Source organism: Erinaceus europaeus, chromosome 7 (genome assembly GCF_950295315.1).
Source record: "Erinaceus europaeus chromosome 7, mEriEur2.1, whole genome shotgun sequence".
In the NCBI taxonomy this organism is placed as follows: domain Eukaryota; kingdom Metazoa; phylum Chordata; class Mammalia; order Eulipotyphla; family Erinaceidae; genus Erinaceus; species Erinaceus europaeus.
In genome coordinates this window covers 120,473,464-120,491,578 of record NC_080168.1, presented here as the reverse complement: position 1 = coordinate 120,491,578, position 18,115 = coordinate 120,473,464, and positions in this window count along the sequence as shown.

Sequence of the window (18,115 nt, the reverse complement as noted above, 5' to 3'; positions counted from 1 at the left end):
CATAGATGTTGCCGGATTGATCCATACTCCCAGCTTGTTTCTATCTTTCCCTAGTGGGGTAGGGGTAGGACTCTGGAGAGATGGGGTTTCAGGACACATTAGTGAGGTTGTCTGCCCAGGGAAGTCACATTGGTGTCATGGTAGCATCTGAAACTTGGTGGCTGAAAAGAATTAAGATATAAAGCAGGGCAATTTTTTTTAATAATAAGGAACCTAAAGGTAGGAGTATAGTAGATAAAATTTGGGTCTTCATGTTGGAAGGAGCTAGGAAAACTGTTTTAGTTATATTCCATGACTTGACTAATTTTTGCCTGAGCCTGACAACTAACATGCATGTGGGCTAGGAATACTGTCTGGGAAGATGTTGTCAGAGTTAAGAATAGGAGTAGAAAGCCGGATCAGCTCAGAGAGAAGCTCCCAAATATGGGAAAAGTATATAAATACATTAACTGTAAATCCCATTTACCTAGGTCTCATGTCTATTCATATTTAGCACAGGGGCTTGTATAACCTCTGCATCCCTGTCAGTCTGAACTCGCAGTCCATGGTCATAGCTAGGAACTTTCTAGGCTGCACTCATTTCAGGACCAAGTCTTCCTCTAGTGATAGAGTATGTTGACACAGCCTCCCTTTGGAGAGTGGAGCAGTCCCTACCATTGCTGTTCCACATTGAGGGCAAGATCCTATAGAGGCCCACAAGAGGGTTTATGATGTTATTCCTGATGGAGAGGACCAGTGATGGTGGAGAGAGGGATCTGTTAAAGGTCTAGGCCCATCATATCTATGTGGGAATCCCAGAATTCCCTGCCTAGGGCCCCGGATGTTGGGGTGGCCTGATAGTGACCAAAAGAGCCATCATTAAAGTGTGCTAGTCTCTTACCTTTATCCAGCTTTTGTAGTCCTTACTTTATCTGACACAGTTGGATTTAGAGTGATTGAAGGAAGTGATTGAAGGAAGTAGGTGAGGAGGGTATCTAGGTCTAAGTAGAAACTATTTGATTAAGTGCCTTATGGTGTCTTTTTTAGGTCTTTCTACTTGTTTGCTGCGCTTTTTGAGTCACTGTAAACTATTGCATACTTTTACTTTAAGGTATATATTTCCCCCAATGTATGGGTACATGTGCTTTATCTCATGGGTCCTGGTCTATATCTAGGTTCTATAACTTTGTTAGGAAGTGCACCACCTGAAGTGGAATAAAGAATTTTATGAGCTAGGAAAGGTCTCACCAGAGTATTGGAGCTGGAAAGTTGACATCGCAGACCTGATGTCTCTGGACACAGGATGACTATTATTCTATAATCCCAGTATTTTCACTTAGAACATAGCCCAGTTTGACTTTTTGCAGCTGTGTAAAACCTTAAATTAGAGAGACCATATCAAAATTCCTAATCCACAGAAACAGATGCATGTTTTTGACATCTTTATGTAGCAAATGAAAACTAACGCAATGGAAGGCTACTAAACTTAGTCAAAGACTAAATTATTGCTCTGGTTTTCCAATGATCCACGTTGACTGTAAAGTTGGTTCTGTTTTAGTTTATTCTTTTCTCTGCAGCCATTTTTATCTTTCTTTCCTTCCTTCCTTTTTTTCTTCCTTCTCTCTCTTTCTTTCTTCCCTTTCTTTTCCTTCTGTAGTGCTGAAGACATTACATTTGAACAATAGATCTTTCTTATAATAGTTTCTTGATTTTTTTCCCTTTTAATCTTTCTTTGAATGCTTGCCTGATAGGGATAGAAGGCAGATTTTTGTGTCTCTTAAAGGGTTTCCAGACACAAAAATGTCTTATTTTCTTTGGGTTTTGTAAAGTCTGATCCTCGTCTTTCTCAATTCCCGCAGGTACAGTTTGGTTTTGCTGACACAATTAAGGAGAGTGATGGAGTAAGTTAGGGAAAAGAGACAACTGAAGTAGTCTCTTGCCTAATCCCCAGAAACCTTTATGTATTTCACTTCAAGGAAGAAAGAAATCCAGAGGGAAGCTTTCTAGAGGATGTTCTAACAGCCACATTTGTCAAAATATCATATAATGTATTGGCCTTTCAGTGTGTTAATGAAATGCAGCATTGAGACAATTCACCATCTTCCTTTTCACTTGCTGGTCTCTTGACTTTACACACACTTCTTTTGAGAACATATTTGCAAAACACTAATCTAGGCATTTTTTTTGTTACTGATAAAGCATTTGCTCTCTGTCATTCTCTGAGAATATCTCGAAAGTAGACTGTTTTCCTATCAATAAAGACAGCATGTGTGAGAGATATTTGAGTGTATATTTCCCTGATGAAATTAAAGTATATGAGATTCTAAGTCAAGACTAAAGAATAGTGTCACAAGAAATTTCATGAGTAATATTTTTATAGAATATTCTGGTTGGGCAGGATGAAAATTGGGGTGGGGGGAGAATACATTATTTCTGTTACTTTAGTTGTATAGGCTAGACACAGTGTAACATCCTGTCATACCCTTAAGATGCTTTGAATTAGCAGGCTGTTGTTAATGGACTTTTAAAGTTGTTTTCCCTGGGACTGTTATTTTCGTAAGTCTGGATTCAGTTGCAAAGGTTAGTGAATTTTGCTCTGCTATTCATTCAGACATCTCTTTTACCAGTCCTATTATTATAGCTTAAATCCATGTCTGAACGTTTTAAAAAATATTTATTTATTCATTCCCTTTTGATGCCCTTGTTGTTTTATTGTTGTAGTTACTGTTGTCATCGTTATTGGACAGGACAGAGAAGTGGAGAGAGGAGGGGAAGACAGAGAGGGGGAGAGAAAGACAGACACCTGCAGACCTGTTTCACCACCTGTGAAGCTACTCCTCTGTATGTAGGGAGCCGGGGGCTCGAACTGGGATCCTTATGCGGGTCCTTGCGCTTTGCGCCACCTGTGCTTAACCCGCTGTGCTACCGCCTGACTCCCATCAGAACTTTCAAGTAGTAAAATTCAAAATGTAGGTCATGGCAAGTAGAGTGCTAGGTTTATGGTCTACATGCACTAAGAATTTATCCTAAACCAATGACATTTTAGCCTCAGAGGTTGACTTTCTGAGTATCAACAAGCATTTTTGGCATGCAAAGCACATTCAGCGTTTGTTTTGCAGCTTTAATTTTCTTTGGGGCCCTTCTTCTCTTCCTTTTTTTCCTTTCTGTTTTTTTTTTTAAGATAAAAATCAATGTTCCCTAAGGACTTCTTTTTATGGATTTTTCTCTTTCCTTAGGCGAAGAGAAGAAAGATTTAATCAGATTTGCTCCTCCCCTTGCTTCTTCTATTCTCCAAAGATGCCACAAGACTTCTGTAACAGTTTCCAGCTTACGTGGATAGATTGTGATCATATGGAAAAGGTTTAACATTTTTATAAATCTGTGCTTTGTGCTGAATAACACCAGACAAAAATTGCATATGGCAAAGACAGGAAGAGGTTTCCTAAGGCAATGAAGTATCTTTGCAATGTGCTTATGTCTTCCTTAGGTTATAGTGCATTCGCTTATTTACTTTCTCAGTTATTCTGATTGTCTTCACGGCTCCACCCACCATTGCGGCTGACTTTTCCTTTCTCTTTTTCAGATAGAAGCAGAGAGATTGAGATAGAGGGAAGGAGATACCATAACACTGAGGCTTGTTTCAGTGCAGTGGAGGCTAGGGTCAAACCTGGGTTGTATGCATAGCAAAGAAGGTGCACCAGCCAGGTGTAGCTGTTTTTTTTTTTGCTACGCCAATTACATACATATATGTATCTTTCATAGACATTGATGTCATTTGACTACAAGAAACTTGTGTGTTCCCGACAAAGATCTTCTGTTTCTTTTTTTTTTTCCTCCAGGGTTATTGCTGGGCTCGGTGCCTGCACCATGAATCCACCGCTCCTGGAGGCCATTTTTTCCCTCTTTTGTTGCCCTTGTTGCTGTATCCTCATTGTGGTTATTATTACCATTGTTGATGTTGTTCGTTGTTGGATAGGACAGAGAGAAATGGAGAGAGGAGGGGAAGACAGAGAAGGGGAGAGAAAGATAGACACCTGCAGACCTGCTTCACCACCCATGAAGCGACTCCCCTGCAGGTGGGGAGCCAGTCCTTTCGCTTTGTGCCACGTGCGCTTAACCCACTGCGCCACCGCCCAACCCCCAGATCTTCTGTTTCTATGGAGGTGCATTGGAAATACTTCTTAAGACGTCTTTATATCATTGAGAACTGGTAGCATGACCATTTATATTCTACTTTCTACAAACATTTTTTATTTCCCTTCAGTGTCTGTATTGTCTTTTTCACATACACACACACACACACACACACACACACACACACACACACACACACGTAATTTTTCTTTGTGATTAATAGTTTGCTACAGTATTGTAAGGTGACAGTGTAGAAGTCCACACCACACCCACCACCAGAGTTCTGTGTCGCCACCCTCCCACCTCCCAAAGAACCACCAGAGTTCTCACAAGTCTTACATACAGCTTGCTTCTGTTTTTTTTTTTTTTCTTTTGGAAAGTTTGTGTAAATCAGATCTCTAGATTCCAGATGTGAGTAAAAGCATGTGGTAATGTGGTAGTTGTCTCTCATCTCTTTATTTATTTTGCTAAGAATAATCACCTTGAGTTCCATCCATTTTGTCCCAAAGGACACACCATCATCTTTTTTGCCTGCAGAGCAATGTTCCATGGAATATACACCCCATAATTTCTCTAGCCTATCATCTGCTGATGGGCATTCAGCCTGCTCCCACTCTTTGCCTATTGTGAATAACACAGTGAATAGCACAGTGAATAATATAGCTATAAACATAGGGGTGCATATGTCTCTTCTAATTAGTGTTTGAGTGTCGCCTGGATAAATGCCTCAGAGTGGTTTGCTGGATCATAATGTCACACAGGCCAAGAAAGAATTAGCAACAGGTGTACTGCTCAAACAATGAAACTTGCTGAGAACAATCCTGCAAAGGCTTGAACAAGGAGATTGATGGCAGTGACTTGTGTAGGGTCTGAGTTTGTTTGCTTTGAATTTCCCTCTGGTAACAGTAGAAAGAGTCCCTGGCCAACTCTATTGAAAGGCCAAAAGGGGGAAGGGTTGAGGTAGGGCCTAAAAGCTCTTATAGTGTTTAAACTCCAAAAATGCTGTGAGATTATTACCATTGTTCTAAGTCGAAACATTTTCACGGACTTCTTACAAGAATTCAAAGGTAGGGGCAAGATTAAAAACCAAACATACTTTGAAAATCTCAGTAGAATTATTTTAAATATTTTGACATTAATTTCAGTTTGATAGACTTGATTAACAGGAAACCTAGCTTTCACCTCATATCTGTCTCCTGGACTCTTTCCTCTGGGAAAGAAGTGATAAAATTGTGCATTAGGGTAGAAATTGGTACATTTTATTCTGATATTCCTCCCTCTGGTGTTTGCCTCTCTAGCTGCCTTCTGTGTAGTGGAAAGTTGATGCCTTCTTGCCTGTGAGGAAAGCTTCCACTGCTACCCTAGTATTATCAGCTTCCATCAAAACCTCTATACTACCCCACAGTGACCTTGGGTCCTAACTCCCAGAGGGATAAAGAATAGGAGAGGGCATGGGAGTTCTGTTGGTGGGAATTGTGTGGAGTTGTACCCCTCTTGTCCTATGGTTTTGTCAGTGTTTCCTTTTTATAAATAAATTAAAAAACAAACCAACCAACTAAATAAACAAAAACTTCTGTCCAGGAAGTGGCACACTGGGTAAAGAAAGCATTAGACTCTCAAGCTTGAGGTCCTGAGTTTGATTCCTGGCAGCATGTGTACCAGAGTATGTCTGTTTTTTTAAAAATGAAGTAAAAAATATTTTAAAAAAATTTGACCTCTATAGCCTTTTGGCAAGAGGGATTCTTCTGTTTCTTGATAATTGCCCATTAATTTAGTCTTTTTTTTTTTTTTTATTTTGCCACTGGCAGAACTGCTGAGCCTGTAATCCTCTCCTTTAGATCTGAACTCTTCCTTCGTTGTTGGTTGGGGCTGTGTGGAAACGTGTCAGGTGAGGCTTGCATCAGATCAGACGCAGGGAACCCACCCCTCACATTGGGCCTGGGGTAACTCTGCCCTCTGTGTTCCTTCCTTTACTATCTTTTCTTTCTTATTTTGCCAGATTTTTTTTAAAACTCCAATATATATATTTTCTTTTATGAACTCTCTTTTTTACTTCTACCTCTTAACTGGTTTCTACTGCAGTTCTCAGTTCATCATATAGATGTTTGCCTATTTATATTTCATTAATGGGCTGTGTCTAAGTTTCTTACCAAGGACACAGGCAAATCAAGGATATGGTTCAACATTTATTTTCATGTTCTTGAATGTTCTGTGGCACATAAAGGAGAGACTGTAAAAAAAAAAAGTCAGCCAGGCATGTTAGAGAAAAATAACCAAGAGAATAGTATTATAGAAGTCAAAGGAAAATGTATTTGGAAAGGGAGTGATGGACTAGGTCACACATATTAGTAAGCTGAATAAAATCAATAGTTTGAGATTCGATTAAGTTTTGCAAAGAAGAAGTCATTACTGACTGGCTATCGGCATGTTTAGTGTGTGACATGCATTCAAACAGGAACAAGGGAGTTGGAGACTGATGAAGATGAAAGGTGATCTTTAGGGAAAATACTGTGTATGGAAGGCAGAAAGAAGAGGGGAGTGAGAAAGGGGAGAGAAGACTGCCCCAGCTTTGGGTAGGACAAAGAGGAAGCAAGACTGATGCCGCACATGGCATTTGAAAGAGGAGTATGAATCATTCATTCCTTCTAACATAAGGAAGAAGCAGAGGATTTAGGGGGAGATGTTGGCAGGTTTTTGGTAAGAGCTGGAAGGATTCCTTTTCTGTAGTGAAATAAAAACCACCTCCCTAGTGTATATTTGTACTTAGGTCAAAGGGATATAGTCTATGTCACTATTTAGGTTAAAGTTTTCACATTTGGCTTTTTTTTCTTATTTTTCAGAAATATTAGTCTGTCACATATCTTCTAATGCAAGAGAGTTGTACTTGAATCAGGTGGGCCCAAATCAGAGAGATTAAAAAACTAGTGACTCACCATTGGAATAGTCCCTTGGATGGATTTTCACTTTGTAGTTCTCACCTAATTATATTAATAAAAAGTGTACTTTTCACTTCCTAGACACCAGAATTTTTTTTTTTTTTGCCTCCAGGGTTACCACTGGGGCTTGGTGCCTGCACTACGAATCCACTGCTTCTGGAGGCCATTTTTACTCCGTTTTTTAAATTTTTACTTTCTTAATGTAGAGATATATATATATTTTCCCCTTTTGTTGCCCATGTTGTTTTATTGTTGTAGTTATTATTGTTGCTGTTATTGATGTCGTCATATTTAGATAGTACAGAGAGAAATGGAGAGAGGAGGAGAAGACAGAGGGGGAGAGAAAGATAGACACCTGCAGACCTGCTTCATGCATGTAAAGCGACTCCCCTGTAGGTGGGGAACCAGGGCTTGAACCGGGATCCTTATGCTGGTACTTGCACTCCGTGCCACATGCGCTTAACCCACTGAGTTACTACCCAGCCCTCCATTTAAAAAATTTTTTTATTGGAGAGGACAAAGAGAAATTGAGAGAGGAGGGGAAGATAGAGAGGGGGAGACAAAGATTAAGATACCTGAAGACCTGCTTCACTGCTTGTGAAATATCCCTCCTGCAGGTGGGGAGCTCAGGATGGCTTGAACTGTGATCCTTCACGGGTCCTTGAGCTTTGCACTATGTGTGCTTAACCTGGTATGCTAACCCCCATGCCCCAATACCATAATATTTCTAGGAAACAAAATTTCATGTGTATCTTTAGTAATAAAAGAAGCATGTAGGAGCACTGGGCCTGCATTCTTTTATGACTAATGTAGAGTGAAGTTGACTAACCCTGGATCTTTAGATAGGGCACTTCAGTTTCTTGCAATCTTTAATACTCCTTTTTATAACCATACGATTGACTTGATTTATACCTAAGTTCACTGTCCTGGTAAAGGTTTTGAGATTGAGATTTGCTTCATAATACTTCACAAGGTAGTATTTAGAGTGTAACTTCTGTGAATGGTTTCCTGAACTGTGGAAATTCCTGGACTAACAAACATTAGAAGTTCCTTTCTTTTTTTTTTTTTTATTGATATAAATTATGATCAGCAAGTCTGTTGGCTAAGAAGGGTACATTCCACACAATTCTCACCACTAGAGTTCTGCATCGCAACCCCTCCATTGGAAGCTTTCCTATTCTTTATCCCTCTGGGAGTATGGACCCAGGATCATTATGGGGTGCATAAAGTGGAAGGTGTGGCTTCTGTAATTGCTTGCCAGCTGAACATGGGTGTTGGCAGGTTGATCCATACTTCTAGCCTGTTTCTATCTTTCCCTAGGAGGACAGGACTCTGGAGAGGTCAGGTTCTAGGACATATTGGTGAAGTCATCTGCCCAAGGAAGTCACGTTGGCATCATGGTAGCATCTGCAATTTGGTGATTGAAAAGCATTAAGATATAAAGCAGAATAAATTGTTTAATAATCAGGAACCTAAAGGTAAGAATAGAGCAGATGAGTTTTTCAGGGAATCCTGGGATTCCAACACAGCTATGATGGGCCTAGACCTCTGACAGATTCTGTTCTTCACCATCACTGGTCATCTCCATCAGGAACAGCATGGTGGACATGACTGCAGGCCTCTTGGGGACCTTGCCCTCAATGTGGAATACCAATGATAGGGCCTGCCCCACTCTCTGAAGGGAGGCTGGGTCGACATACTCTGCCACTTGAGGTTCCTTTCTTGATGCTCACTTTGAGCTGAAGTGCACTCCTAGTTTTTCAGACCCTCGTCTATTTATTATGCTGCATTTTTCTTTGAGTAATTGTTCTGAAATAGGACTTTTCTTTAGGGTCTGTAATGGGTTGAATTGTGAAAACAGCTTATCTAGAGATACTTTAAAATGGACTTGAGGCATCATATTAGAAGAAAAAACAAAAGACTTTAGTGTTTTGTTTGTATTAGGCCAAATGGCAATTGCTTCGCAAAACAATGTTTGAGAAAGTAGCAGAAAACAGACACTGATGATTAAGGACTTTTTCCAGAGGGAAGAATCAATAACAAATTACGTATGCCCAAGAATAGCTTAAGGTTGTTAATATGCTTCTCTCTCCTTCTCTTTCTCTCTCTTTCTCTCTCGTTTTATTTTCTATGTGGTGCAAAGGAATGAATTCAGAATCTTGTGTATTTGTGGCAGGACAGAAAGAGCTTTTGCCTTCCCCCCCTTTTATTTTTCACTTTGAGGAAGAGAGAGGAAAGGTAACATGGAACTGCTTGTGTTCTGTCTGTGGCACCCCCATATAATGTCAGGGGTTGAACCCAGAGCCTTGCACATCAGCATGTTTGCTTGTTGGGGGTGAGCTGTCTCTTGAACCCAGGTGACTCTTTTCTTTTCCTTTCTAGGTTACCTTCCTCTTTTCTGCCCATAGAACCCCTTAACTTTTCAACTTCTTTGGTTATATTCTTGGTTCCTACCTGAAGTAGCATGCCCTGGATTGCATTTATTTGATTCCCAAATAAATGCTTGGTTCCTTCTTACTCTGGCTCTTTATTTTTGGGTTAACACTCCCAAAATATATGTTCAAATTCTAATTTCAAGATCCAAGTTCTGGTTGAATGTGATCTTCTTTAAACATGTAATTTTAGCAAATATAATTATGAAGTAAGTTAAAATGAAATAATATTAGAATGGGCCTAAATCCAGTGACATAGAAGAGATATACAAGGGGCCAGGCAGTGACACATCTGGTTAAGTGCTCACATTACAGTGCTCAAGGACCCAGGTTCAAGCCCCCGGTCCCCATCTGCAGGGAGGGAAGCATCACAAGTGGGCTGCTGGTGTCTCTTCCTCTCTCCTTCTCTATCTCCTCTCTCAATTTCTCCTTGTCTCGGTTCAGTGATAAATTAAAAATAAAAGAGATACTCATGAAGAAACAGGCACAGATGTACTAAAAAGGAAGACAGTTGTGATGAAAATAGTAATTAGAATGATGTAACAGAAGATTGCTGGCAACTGCCAGAATTTGGGAAAACATCTGGGAAGACCCTTCTTTATAACTTTAAGAAGGTACATGGATAAACATTGGTGCTCAACTAGTAAACTTCAGAATTGTAAGAAAATAGATTTCTGATCTGTAAGCCCCTCAGTTTGTAGTAATTTATTATTTTAGCCGTAAGGAAATCACAGTAAATATTAACACTGACATTGTATTAAAAAAAATACTGGGAGTCAGGCAGTAGTGCAGCGAGTTAAGTGCAGGTGGCGCAAAGTGAGAGGACCGGAATAAGGATCCCAGTTCGAGCCCCCAGCTCCCCACTTGCAGGGGAGCTGCTTCACAAGTGGTGAAGCAGGTCTGCAGGTGTCTGTCTTTCTCTCTCCCTCTCTGTCTTTCCCTTCTCTCTCCATTTCTCTCTGTCCTATCCAACAACGACATCAGTAATAATTACTACAACAATAAAACAACAAGGGCAACAAAAGGGAATAAATAAATAAATATAATTTAAAAAATACTGTATTTATTTGTTTTTATTGGATAGAAACAGCTAGAAATTGAGGGGTGGGGGAGAGATAGAGAAGGAGAGAGAAAGAGAGACACCTTCAACACTGCTTCATCACCTGAGAAACTTTCCCCCTGCAGGTGGGGACCAGTGAGTGTGTCCTTGGGTCCTGGCGCCCTGTAGCACGTGCGCTCAACCTGATGTACCACCACCCGGCCCTGAGGCCCTGACACTGACATTTTCTTCATGACTGTCTTACACAAAGATGCTTTGGACTTAGTTTAACATCTAGTATTTATGTTCAACCTTTCCCTTCTTATCTGAAACAACACTGGTTTTCAGGACCAAAGAAGAGTTTTGCATGTGGAATAGTGAAATGTGGTTGTTGTTATTATTATTATTATTATTATTATTATTATTATTATTATTATTATTTTAAACCAAGAGTGAGGCCATTTAAATTCCCGAAGCAGTTCATACTCACTGATATTTCTGCAGTGGAATCTATAGATGTTTTAATTAGCACATTAAAAACTTGTAGATTATTTAAAAAGATGAGGTGCCCTGCTGCTCTTCATTTTGTACCATAAGGTGTATAATTCTGCACTATGTCCTGTGGTGATTAAGGGTAGACTTTCACCCACTTAGTATATTTGGGAAAGACTAGGAGCACCGCCGCACTACTCTACTGCTCACGAAGCTTCCCCCATGCAGGTGCGCTAATGTGTTATCCAGGGGCTCTGACCCAGGTCCTTCCACACGGTCAGATGTATGTGCACATGTTCTCTACCGGGAAAATGATTGTATCCCCCAGTCTCTGGGGAAAGTCCTTATAAAATTATTCTCAGTGAATACAAACATGGAATACATTTAGTTATTTGATAAAAAAAAAATTGAATGTTGCTGAGGAACATTTTTACCACAAATAGGATTGATATTTTTAAAGAAGGACACTGTTCTTAGAAAAAAAAATGAAGTAGAATTCATATAAAACCTATGACATTTATATAAAAAGTCTTTATGTGCTATTATGCTTTTGGTTTCAACTTTCAAAGTATCCAAAGTAAATATTCCAAATAGCTTGTAATGTTACATATGAATTAAGCAATAAGATAAGGTAAAGAATATAGATGATACTATAGGGGCCAGGTGATGGTGCACCTGGTTAAGCATACACATTGCAATGCACAAGAACCCAGGTTCAAATCTCTGGTCCCCACTTGCAGGGGGAAAGCTTCAGGAGTGGTGAAGCTGGGCTGCAGGTGTCACTCTGTCTTTATTCCTCTCTATCTCCCCCTCTCAATATCTCTCTATCTCTATCCAATAACAAAAATAAAAAGTAAAATAAACTACAGGCTACTATACAGTGGGACCCATGTCTGAGCCCCTGCTCATCACCTGAAAGATGTGAGGCTTTATCTCCCCTCCTCTCACAAGTTCTCTCTATCTTATCTAATAAAGAAAGGCTAAAAAATGAAATACTATACGAACAGAATAAAAGAACATAAATGTTATGGCAGGTGACTTTCCTTGAGTCAAGAAAGAACCACAAAGAGCTCCTTATTTGCCAGTCAGCAGTGTATTCCTTGAATTTCTTTTATATCATATGTATTCTTAGTACATTTAGAAAGGAAGCTTTTGGGGTTGGGCAGCAGTGCACCGGGTTAAGTGCTCATGGTGTGAAGCGCAAGGATTCCAGTTCAAGACCTCGGCTCCCCACCTGCATCGGGGTCACTTCATAAGTGGTGAAGCAGGTCTTCTGGTACCTGTCTTTCTCTCTCCTTCTCTATCTACGCTCCTCTCTCAATTTCTGTCCTGTCCAATAAAATGGAAAAAAAATGGCCTCCAGGAGCAGTGGATTCGTATTGCCGACACTGAGCCCCAGTGATAACCCTGGAGGAAAAAAAAAAGTAAGTCTTCAAAAACAAAAGTATTCGATGTTGAACTTTGTGAAGTTCAGTTACATTGCTAACTACATGAAAAAGATATGAATTTTTTATTAGTTTAATATTTTAACATTGTGGTAACTGGAAAATTAATTGTAAGATGAAGATCTTTCTTTCAAATGAATGACTCCATTAAAGCATTTAATAATCTTTGTCTCGGTGAAGTAAATTTCACTGTTAATCTTCTGAATAATTCAGTTGCTATAATAGTTACAAAGTTAGGTATTTTCCTAAATACATTGAATTAAATGTTGTATTTTAATGTATTAAATCTAAGCTTTTTAAATAAAGTGTATAAAATCATAGTATATGAACTTTTATAATAAAATTTACAGTTACTTTAGAGACCTCCTAATATTCAGTTTAATGTAATCAATTATTTTTATTGTAGTACAAAGCTAAAGACTTTCACACTTAGAACCTATTCATATATTTTCACTATCATAAGGAAAATTTTTTTTAAAGCTACACAGTCTTTTTGCTAAAAATGGTCTATGTAGGAAATAGCAACTGAAGAATGATAGCAAACTACTTTCTTGTAGTCTTATTTCTGTCATGAAAAAATAAAAATTTACCATCCTATCTAGGTGTGCATTCATTAATAATTCTAGTACATAATGGCTGCTGCTGTCTTCCTGTTATTGTATGAATTTGATCTAGTATAATCCCCCTTAGTTCACTCTGATTACATGTGATAAAAATAATGTTTTGGGAGGAGAAGATATTACTTAACAAGAACTTATTTTTTATTCACCAAATTCTAATTGAATGGCTATTGTGTTCTCCAAACCAGGGACACAGCAGTGAACAACACCTAAGTTTATTATTATTATATTATTATTTATTTATTGGGAGATTAATAGTTTACAGTCAACAGTAAAATACAATAGTTTGTACATGCATAATATTTCCACATAATAATACAACCCCCACTAGGTCCTCCTCTGCCATCATGTTCCAGCATCTGAACCCTCCCCCCCTACTCCAGACTCTTTTACTTTGGGGCAATACACCAACTCCAGTTCAAGTTCTGATTTTTCCAGTTCAAGTTCTGAGTTTTCCCTTCTGATCTTGTTTTTCAACTTCTGCCTATGGATGAGATTATCCCATATTCATCCTTTTGTTTCTGACTTATCTCACTTAACATGATATCTTTGAGCTTCATCCAGGATGGGGCAAAGAAGGTGAATTCATCATGAGCCTGAGACCTGGAGCCTCAGGAATAAGAGTCTCTTTGTATAACCATTATGCCATCTACCCCTGTTCACATTTTTCAGTTTTCCACATAACAATTCAACGTCTCCCCCCAGGTTTTCCTCTGCGATTGTGTTTTAGGAACTGACCCCCCTCCCCTACACACACACACACACACACACACACACACACACACACACACACACACACACACACACTCCAGAGAGCCCTTTACTTTGGTGCAATACACCAGACCCAGTCCAATTTCTGCTTTGTGTTTATTGTTCAACTTTTTTTTTTTTTTTTTTTGGTAATTGGATTTGTTTCATTGAAGATGCCTTTAAAATTTAGATGGAAAAGAGCTCTGCCGATATTTTCCTCTAAGTATTTGATAGTTTCTGGTCTAACATCTGAGGGGTGTTGAAATCCCCTACTATTACTGTGTTGCTGTTAATATATTGCTGTAGATGTTTGACGTATTTAGATGGCCTCTCCTTGGGTGTATAGATGTTAGTAATTGTTAAGTTCTCTTGACTGACTGATCTTATGAGAATTAAGTAATGTCCATCCCTATCTTTTAAAATTCTATCTATTTTGAGGTCTATTATGTCAAATTGTTCCCGCCCTTTTTTGTGGTCCATTTGCTTTAATAGTTGTTTTTCCATCCTTTCACTTTGTCTTTTTGAGTTAGGTGGGATTCCTGTGACAACATATGGTTGGGCTATGTTTTCTGACCCATCTGACTCTGTGCTTTCTAATAGGTGAATTCAGGCCATTGACATCTATTGGTATTATAGAATAAAGATATTTTAATGCCATTATTCTAAAATTTTATAGTTTTCTGACATATGTCATGTTTATGATTATGTGATTATTTATAAGAGACCTTTCAGAACTTCTTTCAGGGCAGGATTGGTGATAATGGATTCCTTCAGCTGTTGCTTGTCTGACAAGGTTTTTATGCCTCCATCTAGTTTGAATGACAGTCTAGCAGGATAACAGTAGTCTTGGTTGAAAGGCAAGACTACTCGTTGAGAGTTCCATGTATATATATATCTTGCCATTCTCTTTTGGCCTGTAGTGTTTGTGTGGAGAAGTCTGCTGCTAATCTTATGGGTTTTTATCTGTAGGTGACTCTTGGGTTTTCTCTTGCAGCCTTTAGGATCCTTTCTTTATCCTTATTCCTTTTCATTCTAATATGATGTGTCTTGGTGTCATTAACTCTGGGTTAATTCCATTTGGGATCCTCTGGGCTTCTTGAACCTTTATGGCTTTTATGGTGTCTAGATAAGGGAAGTTCTCAGCTATTATGTCCTGTAGAATGCTTTTTTCCCCCTCCCTCTCTATTTTCCTCTGGCAAGCTAATAATGTGTATATTGTTTCTTTTGAAGTCATCCCATAGGTCTCTGTTGTTGTTTTCTTTATCTCTTAATTTCTTTTTGAGATCTCTTACTTCTTTCTTAGTTTTCTCTAATTCATCCTCAATCTTGCTAATTCTGTTTTCTGCCTCACTTATTCTATTCTCTCTCCCCTATGTTGTTTTCTTTAGCTCAGCTATTTGTTACCCTGTTCTAATACTGTATTAGCTTGTTCAGCTATTTGTGTTTTTAGCTCAGCTATTTCAGCTTTCAGCTCACTAATCACCTGGGAATAGTTAGTGTTTTCTTTCAGAGTCTCATTTTCTGTTTCCCCATTTCTGATATTACTTTCAAACTCTTTCCTCACTCCTGTGACTAATACCTTACTGTTTGGCTGTTGTTCTCATTCTTAAGTGCTTCTACCTTTAGGGGGCTTTTAGCTGGGTTTTGTCCTAGTTCATTTCTCCAAGGTTTCCTCTTGGTTTAATAATTGTACATGGTGTGTTATGAGGTCTCTCTGTCAGTGTTATTCAACCCACTAATCACACTTGCCTGGATTGACTTATGTCTAAGTATGATATTTAAAGAGTTCACAATTATGGAAATTAACAGTTGTTTCAATGTCTCAATCCTTGAGGTAAAATGTGGTGACTGTTAAACCCTCTTTTCTTTTTTACCTTCCTTGTAGGCTATGGGAGCCTTCAGGCTTTTAAAACTATAAGTAGGCTTTTTAGTTTAGTTACTCACTCCTAACTTAAAGATAAAACAGGGTGGGGAAGAGATAGCACAGCACTTATGCAAAGAGATGACTATGCCCCCAGGGTCCAAAACCCCAGGCCCAATTCAGCTTCTCTGGCAGCAGTTAGACCAAGAAGTGCAGCAGTCATTATTCTTGTGAGTTTCTTTTTTTTTTTAAATTTTTTTATATTTATTTATTCCCATTTTGTTGCCTTTGTTGTTTTATTGTTGTAGTTATTATTGTTATTATTGATGTCTCCTTGTTAGGACAGAGAGAAATGGAGAGAGTAAGGGAAGACAGGGGGAGAGAAAGATAGATACCTGCAGACCTGCTTCACCACTTGTGAAGCGACTCTCCTGCTGGTGGGGAGCTGGGGGCTCAAACCGGGATCCTTATGCTGGCGTTTGTGTTTTGCACTACATGCGCTTAACCCATTGCACTACCTCCCGAATCCCAGCCTTGTGAGTTTCTAAACAAATCCTGTTTGTTCTCTGTGGGTTCTGAGGCAGTTATTCAATGTGTCTTTGAATTCCTGAATTCCTTAGAAGGACTATGTGGAAAGGCTGCCACTATACAGCCCCACTTCCAGACCACTGGGAGTGTATGTTTTCTCCTGAGTTTCCTGGTCAGTTCTCTTCCCCGGATGTCAGCACAGGACTCTTGTGCTACTGCTCCAGCCTCCAAGGACAGTAGAATGGAGACTCACAGTTGCATTTGGTGAGCCTTAGAGGATCCTTTCCTCCAGTCAGCAATTTATCTGTTAATAAAACTCAGACCAGAGGTTGTGCCTCAACCAGCAAACTGTGGGACTGTTACCAGTCGCTCCCAAGTAGATTTGGACTTTCAGCCCCAGCAATCTCTCCGTAGGCCCCTCTCCATCCATGAGCCACAGTGTTTGCACCCACCATGACTTGGTGGGTTTCCAAAGTAAATGGAGTCTTGTCTTGTTGTGTTCTCAGGTGATCTTCTTTGTTATTCTTAGTTGACCCTACACCTAAGTTTTAAAAACCTTGTTATCTTTGGAAAAATAAGTGAATGTTTCTAAATAAGAGCTTTTATTTTTCAAGTTTTTATTATAGACAGTAAGTAGGTGTCAGGATTGGTCTGTGTCTTTCCTCAATTTGCATGTTGAATCATTCCCCAGTGTTGATGGTGTTTGAAAGTGGGTCTATTGGGAGGTGATTAAGTTATGAGTATCATTAGTATCATAAATAGGATTAATATCTTTATGGAAGAGGCCTCCAGGGGCCTGGAGATAGTGTCCAGTAGAAAGCACACTTTACCATACTCAAGGACCGCAGCACCCAATGAGTTAATCTATACCAGTGAATGCTTCATGAGTGGTGAATGATGCTGTGATACTCTTCTCTCTCTCTCCCTCTCTCCCTCTCTCCCTCTCTCTCTCTTTCTCTCTCACTCTCACTCTCTCCCTCCCTGATCTTTAATTGTCTCTCTCTTCTCTGTCACTATCTGAAACTCACTCCTTCTCTCTCTCCTACCCTATCTACCTTTCTCCTCTTTGTCACAATCTGAAGTTGAAGTTGAAAGGAATAAAATTGTTCCAGGAGCCCTGGAATCATATGGGCTGGAAGCCCAATGAGCTGAAAATCAGAGAGAGGGACAGAGACAGAGACAGAGACAGAGACAGAGACAGAGACAGAGACTACTCATAGGTCCCTTTTGTTAAGTTAGGACACAGAGAGCCGATAGCTACTGATGGATCAGGAAGGTAGATTTCTTTTTCTTTTTTAAGCATTTCTTTAAACATTATTTTTATTTATTTATTATTATATAGCTAGAGTCAGAGAGAAATTGAGAGGGGAGAAGAGGACAGAGAGGAAGAGAGCCAGAGAGACACCTGCAGCCCTGCTTTACCACTTGTGAAACTTTTCAGCTGCAGGTGGGGACCCGGGACTTGAACCTAGGTCCTTGTGTGCTGTAATGTTCACTACACCAGTTTTGCCTCTACCTGGCCCCAAGAAGGTAGATTTATACAGATACTAAATCAGCAGATGCCTTGACATATAACTTTGCATCCTCCAGAGCTGTGAAAGATAATTTTTAATAGTGTATAAGTTATCCAGTTTGGAAAGACTAAGACAGCAAAGTACTTGGCCAAGTCGAGACAATTTGTTTCCCTCTTTTATTGGATATGTTAACTTTCTTTTTTGGCTTTTATTTTTTACAAAGTCATGCTAGTGTTCAGTTCTCACCTTACTGCCCTCATTGACATCACTGACAATAATCATACAATTTCTGCATGCCTTTCACCCAGTGTCCCCTATGCTAACTTTTAAAAAAGAGTTTGTTTTATTTATTACATATGACTTGAACATTAGAACAGAAACCATA